At 32.7% G+C, this 8,000-nt stretch overlaps 1 protein-coding gene across 1 annotated transcript in view; it reads right to left on the bottom strand.

Annotated features, from left to right (window-relative positions):
• Window positions 1-8,000, bottom strand: part of LOC106679362 (death-associated protein kinase 3) — a 265,743-nt gene that overhangs the window by 195,326 nt on the left and 62,417 nt on the right. The window lies entirely within an intron of this gene.

Raw genomic sequence — 8,000 nt, 5'->3', positions numbered from 1 at the left:
TTCTCCTAATATATTTTTATAATTTTATATATTCCGAGCCAGGAAGATTTCTAAGTTATATATTAAATCATTATCATATCCAAAATAAAATTTTTTAAATGCTAAGAAGGAAAGAAATTATTACTAGCTCATAATTACAAAAATGCAACAGGAGGTTTTCATATCAATATCAAAAGATATCTCGGTGATGAGAAACCAAGTTTTTTTTATCAAACTATCATTAGATCTCTCCCACAAGCCGTCAAAGGCGGTCTTAATAATGTACATGTGTTCATCATCGTACAAGCATATTCTTGTACTCTATTCCAAAGAAATATTTGAAGAATGTGATCTACATAAAGGCTGTCCAAAACAGTATCAATCGGATTTCCCAACATCTCTCTACTCTCATCCTCAAATAATACAAATAATATGGTAAACCACTTCTCACGTGACAACAGTAATTTATTTCTGCGGTCAAAACTCCCTGATTTTAAGTTCTAGGGCAAATTTGTATTTGGAGTCCATGGTAGATTTGTTTTTGGGTGATTGCGACAGTTCATTGTGAAGGCGTATACACATGATAGTTAAACGTGGCAGTTATTCCAACTGTCAGTCCTTGTACTATTAACGATCACGCCAGCCCTAGTCCTAAAGTAAAACTGTCTTGATAGTTAATAATGTCATAATTATAACAATGGAATTGGCTAACAGTTTTATTTATTTTTATTGTTATTCACAACTGTATAAAAATAAAATAAAATACAATAAAAAAAAAAATTATACAAGAAACAAGAAGAACAGTTTGTAAATCTAAATGTAAGTATCAACAATATCTGGTAAAGATTAGAATTCGGATTGTAAGAATTTATTAGGTCTTATTTTATAAAGTTAATTTAATGTAATTGAATACTATTTCTTATAATGATTAATCCTAGGGAAAAAAAGAAAGAGTATCCTCGAAGAAAGTAAGTCAGTGAGGATGAAGGAATGAGGTGAAGTGAGGATAAGATCAGTGGGACAGAAGAAAATGATCCAAAGAGGTTATAATAAGCAGATAGGATATAGGATTGCCAACCGCAAGCGTTTCCATTTCTTCTTCCTCGTCGGCAAATTGTCCTCAACGGATCACTTCCGTCCTTACAGCCGCGGAATTCGCGTTAAGGAAGTATTCCTTCAGTACTGATATTGTTTCATCTATTCGAAGTTACATGTTGATTTCATTTTTAAATAACACTATGATTACATGAACATATATTCAAATCCAATTTAACCGTTACACAGGATGTCTGAAGATAAGAAACAGTAATTCATCCAGGGAAATACAATGCTTCCATAATACAGAGTGTCTAAAAATAAGCAAATCCAATTCGTCCAGGATACAGCATGTTAAAAAGTAGTTTTTAATTATTTTAGATTAAAAATATTTCAGTGTATCAGTATACTTGTTCAATCTTATTTTTAAAATAAATTATTTATTGCTATTTACAACTGCATTCACATAAAAATACATCTAGTGAATTTGATGTAAGATCAAAATGGAGTAATACAGTCATGTAGAGAAACTAACCATAGGTAGCACTCTAATAATATTTCTATACTTGAAGGTCTCGAGGTAATCTTTTTTTCAGGCGCCTTATAGGATTGTTACGAATAGAAGAAGTAAGGTTAGAAACTAGTGGGTTTTGGTGTTCAGGGAGTTTATAATGGAAGGATTGAGATCTGGTTTGGGCTAGATCGGGTAAATATAGAACATTAAGGTCTTTACGAATGGAATATGGTCCGGGTGCGGTAAAAAAAAAACTCAAATAGTAGATAATTATACTATTTTATTGAGCCAACGTTTCGCCTCACGTTGCAGGGCTTCGTCAGGACTAAAAAAGATACAAACACATAGTTACAAAAAGAAAAAAAAGAGAAAAAAACCTAAGTGTAAAATAACAGGGGTATAAAAATTTTGACTGCCGTCAAAACAGGTATGCATTCTTTCTCATCATTTGATTTGTGTTTTTTTTTTCTTTTTACATCTGTTTATTTGATTTTCTTTAATATTTCTTCTCTTATCTACCTGTTCCTATTACCCTTTTCGTTTATTATTTACAACCTTTAATTTTTCTTATTATATCTTACTTTTTTACATTTTATACTCCTGTTATTTTACACTTGTTTTTTTCTCTTTTTTTTCCTTTTGTAACTATGTGTTTGTATCTTTTTTAGCCCTGATGAAGCCCTGCAACGTGGGGCGAAACGTTGGCTCAATAAAATAGTATAATTATCTACTATTTGAGTTTTTTTTTACCGCACCCTGACCATATTCCATTCATCTATACACACGGTCAATCAATAATCTTCCAGTAAGGTCTTTATGTATGATTTTATTTGCGACAAAGTAAGGAGCATTGAGGATTTAGCGAAGGATTGGATAAGAGAGGAATTCGAAGGTCTAGTGAATCCCCAAAGCTCAACTCTGTATGTCCAGATTGGCCTTATTACAGTCATGTAGATCAGTCTTTTGTAATGTGTTCGAAGTTTAGCGCTGTAATTGGCAATATCGACATGCTCTTTCCTGACTTTTCAGTCTTGTGTGAGGATTCCAAGTTAGTCGTTTGTCCAGATATAGCTCAATCCGAAATTAAATATCAAACCTCCATCTTCTCGTGAAATTACAATATAAGGCCATTTGATAAATATAATTTAATTTAAAATGTTTTAGTTTTATATATTAGAATGCGTCGGGTTAGAAAGTTGCCTGAAATGAATCCGTCTTAAAATCAGATTTAATATTAGAATCCATAAAAAAAAGAGATAAGTGCACTGGATAAGGTTAGAATATCCTCGAAAGTTTGTCCTCATACCACTGTTTTAACAAACCAAAAATAAAAATTTGGAATCTTTGAAACGTAGGGTTGAACATGTAAACAGGATGACCCTGTATTTAATTGCTTCGACTGCCTTCGTATAATCTACTGTCGGTTAACAATAGAAAGCTTATTACAATTATTGTAATAGAAAGAGACAACAGTAATACACTTGCTGTAAGTGAAAAAAATAAATAAAAAAGTCGAAGAACTACTCCACAAGCAGAGAATAGAACCTTACTGTGTCCTCAGACAATACGAAAGGTAACTCCATTCAGCGGATTACAAAAGGTGCGGAGGACTTCGGATACGTGATAGAGAAGAAACAAAGAGACAAAGGAAATAGAAAAACTAAATGAGAGTATAAAAAGAGATGTCAAAGAGCGTCTCGTTAGTGAACTAAATGAGGAGAATAACTCGCCGTGAGTTGTCGTTTCGCAACTTTATACCGAGTTGAAGGTTGTTAGGAAAAATATTAACTGTTAGCTCTATAATCGATTTATTTTATGAATATGCTAGCGAACGATCACGTACATTGCCGATTTCTTTTTTCGAATTATTAAATCGAATAATTATGTGAGACCGTATGTATTTAATTATTGAAAAATAGTCCGAGAGGTGGTCAAGAAAGATATAAAATAGTAAACTAATATTTATTCCTAACCAAAGTTCGCCTCAGTTAGCAGGGTTTCATCAGGGCTAATTTCCGTTAAACTTCCACCACATATTATTTTCTGATTTAAATCCTAATGCCATATCTCTCAGGATTCAGGCGATCATCTATTTTATTATTCTATATTATTCCATTATTTATCTATCTACATACATTTATCTATCCCATGATTTGTTAAGAAACAACACTAAGGGCCGCTTGTAGCGGTGCCAGTTCGATTCCGGCCTTTGGTGGAGATTGTCGACTTTTATTTCTGTGATGGTCCCACGAAATCAAAACATAACCTTTCAACATAGAAAGAATAGATTGGTCACCTCTAGATAACCCCCTTCTTCCCCCCACATGCCAGAAATGACCTGGAAGGTCATAAAAAATTTTAAAAACAAATTTATGGAACATTATCCTGTATTATTCCATTATTCATCTATTTACTTACATTTATCTATCCCATGAGTTGTTATGGAACCACACTAAGGGCCGTTTGTAACCGGAGTTCAGCTACTGCAGCGGTGCCAGTTCGAATCCATCCTTTGGTGGAGAGTCGATTTTTATTTCTGTGGCGGTCCCAGGAAATGAAAACATGACCTCTCAACATGGATAGAATAGGTTGGTTACCTCTAGATAAACCCCATACTCTCCCCCATATGTCAGAAATGACTTATAAGGTCATACAAATTTTTAAAAACAAATTTCTGGAACTACATTTATACCATAATTACTTTCTCACTCTTTCCTTTTTTGGTTTTATAATATTTTTTATTATTACTATATCTCTATTACTTTTATTTAAATACTTATATTAATTATTATTTCACTAGTCATTACTTCAGAGGTAAATTTGTAATGATATCACTAATTACCGTACTTGTAATTGTTATTGGTTTGTAATTAGTTCATTTATGTTTTTATTATTTTAGTTTATTGCAACTTTCTATGGATATTCAACTTCGTTGCCTCGAACCGACACGTTCTAGTAAGGATCATGTACTATCGTCACCCACCCACTGAGGATGAATCGCCGACCTCCGTTCCAACTATAAGATGGTCATCGCCCTGACGGAACACTTTCTCCCTCGTCACCCACGAATTACGGCTCGTTATCAGATGCACTTGGGCACAGGGACACAGCAACGCAATTAGTGGGACGCGCGGCTTCCTCGAACGTCAGCGCGAAGTGTCCTTCCTAGTGGAAGAAATCCTCGAAGACGGAGCAACTCATCTGCCTCTAGGTCCTACGGTAATGACTTTTATATCTCAACGCCGTTATATCGATATCACATAATCGATGTCGTAAGTCGTTATCCAACCTCATTGTTATAACTGTATCGGCCTATCATGCTGGCTGTGGGCAGAAGATAAACAAACAGCGCAATGGCGGATGTGACCTGGTTCAGAGGATGCTGTAAAATTATAATGTTAAAGTCTTAATAATAATCTAGCAATTTTTCTAAAATATAGTTAAATAAATAAAATAAAGATCAAAACTGTTGAAGTCGTTGACTACTATTGTTATTAGAATTGGATTTTTATAAATATGTATTTATTTCTATCTAAATATGTAATATAAATATGGAAAAATTTAATATAAAAAATTCGAATACGGCAAAATCTTGCTTAAAAGCCTGAAATGTAATAACAAATTCTAAAGGTTATTTTATTTGATCACCCTTGGAGGTTCTCAAAAACAAATCATTGTGTCAAAAATCGATTTATGTTGACCAAGGGATTATTCCACGTCCACAGACGTAAGTGTAACATTTTTGTACGACTGAGAATTATTTAAATAACTTCAGCAAATTTAGAGAATGAAGCAAATGTTACAATTATACGAAAAAAGTGATATAATAATTAAAATCATAAAACAATTAATACTCAAAATTTATTGTCTGAAAAATGTTTATAAAACGCCCCACAGCCTCTTGGATTAAGTATAATCAATCTTAAGTAATAATAATTTGCATACTCAATATATTTTTTATAATATGTATAATTTAATTTAGTTTTTCTGATATAATGTCCATCATAAAATTAGGGAGGATTAATTTTGAAGTAAATGAAAGTTGTATCATAAATTTAGAATAAAAAAATTGAGAGCATTAATGATATGGAAATATTATTTGTATGAACACAATTATATTCTGGGATAAATTTAAAAAAAAATATTAAAGTAAAATTTCTAAAAATATCGATTACATCATACAAATGTCAAGTACTGCTTTTAATTACTGCTGACGACAAAAAAAAAACCAATATTAAATATTACGACATTCCTAGCAATGGAGCTGCTATATTATTATTTTAATTTATCTAACTGAAATGTTCTCTCTGATGAATGACTCTATTCATCTAAGTAGCCTTGGACAATGACAGATACAGAACGACTCGTACACCCAGGGAACAGGATATTGCCAAAGAGGTTAGGAGCTATTAGATGAAAGACAATGGCCTAGAAGGTGTTAGGTGATTAAAGTCGACTATAAATCGATTGTGATATTTTTGTTTGCAAATGTGGCGCCCGAACAATCCAACGCACAGCAGCTGCCACACCCGCATTCTCGTTCCGTCACCTGTAGTAGCTTATATCCTGGAAGTGGTTCGCTGGAATCGAAAGTAGTTTAACAGAACAATATGATTCGTAATACATAGCACAATTTAATCGATTAATCGTGTTCTAGAAAAAAAATACGTCTTCTTTGGAAATCACTAAAAATCTCCCAACAAATAGCTGTGATTGATTATTTCTTCATTTTTCTAGAAACTTATTCAGTTTTAATTTTTAAAACGAAAATATATTTCTATAACTCTGGAGTGTTCAGTTAAAAATATTGCGGGTTTGACTCTCACCAGGGTAATTATTTATTTCACGCGTGCTCTGGGAAATGAATTTTGACATCCCCACTCTGGGGTATGAAAATCAAATTTTTTTTTTAATAACTTTAATGAAATACATTTAGTAAATATGGTCTTAGTTAAAATGGAGTGTTACAGGCGTGTAAAGCAACTACCCACTGGTAGCACTCTAATGACATTTTATATTAGCTGGTCTCGTGGCCATCTTCTTTTCAGGCGCCTCGAAGGATTGTCAGAAATGGAAGAGGATGCAAGGTTAGAAACTAGGGGGTTTGAGGGGTTAGGGAGTTTATAATGGAAGGAATGATATCTGGTTCCGGCTAGATCGGTTCCATAGGGAACATTAAGGTCTTTATGTATGATTTTATTTGTGACAAAGTAAGGATCATTCAGGATTTTACGAAGGATTTTGGATTCTAAGGATTGAATACGAGAGGAATTCGAAGCTTTAGTGGAGCCCCAAAGCTCAACTCTATATGTCCAGATTGGCCTTATTACACTCATGTAGATCAGTCTTTTGTAATGTGTTGGAAGTTTAGAACGTTTGTCTAGTAAGTGCAGTAATAGTCGGAATCGGCGTTCAGTTTCCTGTCTTTTCAGTCTGGTGTGAGGATTCCAGGTTAATCGTTTTTCCAAATGTAGTCCAAGGTAGCGGATCTGTTTGACATGGAAAATAAAATTAAAAATTAATGAAATATTGGATAATACCTAATTCCCGATCAAATATAATCCCCTGTGCATTCTTGAATTTATTAGAAACCCTATAATGGTAGCAATGTACAAACATCCATCCAAGAATATTAAAATATTGTAAAATCTGTAAATTAAGACTTACAAGTTGAAGGATATTTTGAAATTATATTATATTTATTAAAAATATAGACTTAAATTGTAAATAGAAATTAAAATACATTACAACAACTTTAACAAGTTATAAGGAAAATGATCTATGAAATAATGAAAATTTATGATAATTAAAAAAGGGGATGCGTTTCCGTACTTAAATTGGCGTTATCCTTTGATTATCATCATCATCAAACAATTCCGAAAACCCCGAAACCAGAAGGACATTGACGCATCATGTTGGAGCATATGAAAAACCCATCGCAAACAAAGATAAGATATGAAGTTCCATGACGGATTGAAAAATGGAGTGGGTGTGAATCACCGCACTGAAGGGCAGAGCTCAGAGATCAGGTTGGAATTAGGTTTTTGAAATATTTGGGCTGAGGAAATGTTTCGGAACAGAGACCTATTTTGACTAATTTAGGCAGCGGATCAGGAAATTCCAGCGGCTGATTCATTATAGGTTGGGTCCATTCATGGTTCCCGTCTAAGGCGTGGGATTTGGTCTGCTGCCAATTTTCTATTCTATTAATCAGAAATTTAGCTTGGATACAAATGTTTGAAATGATTAGTGTATTGTAATATTAAATAAAATTCACTGATTTTATCCATGTATTAATTTTTATTTGTTATTCTATTTTATTTTTATTTTAACTTATTTTATTTTGTAGTATAATTATTTTATTTTATTTTTTTAACTTGTTTTGTTTTATTTTGATTTAAATTCCTTTTATTTAATTTCTATGTAAAGTTCTTTATTTTTATTTGCCTTTTTTTGTTAAAGCATGTTTTAT

The sequence above is a fragment of the Halyomorpha halys genome, unplaced genomic scaffold, assembly GCF_000696795.3.
Source record: "Halyomorpha halys isolate HHAL.00 unplaced genomic scaffold, Hhal_1.1 Scaffold197.1, whole genome shotgun sequence".
In the NCBI taxonomy this organism is placed as follows: Eukaryota; Metazoa; Arthropoda; class Insecta; order Hemiptera; family Pentatomidae; genus Halyomorpha; species Halyomorpha halys.
Note: the sequence above shows the minus strand (reverse complement) of the source record. Positions and strands in the feature narration are given on the sequence as shown.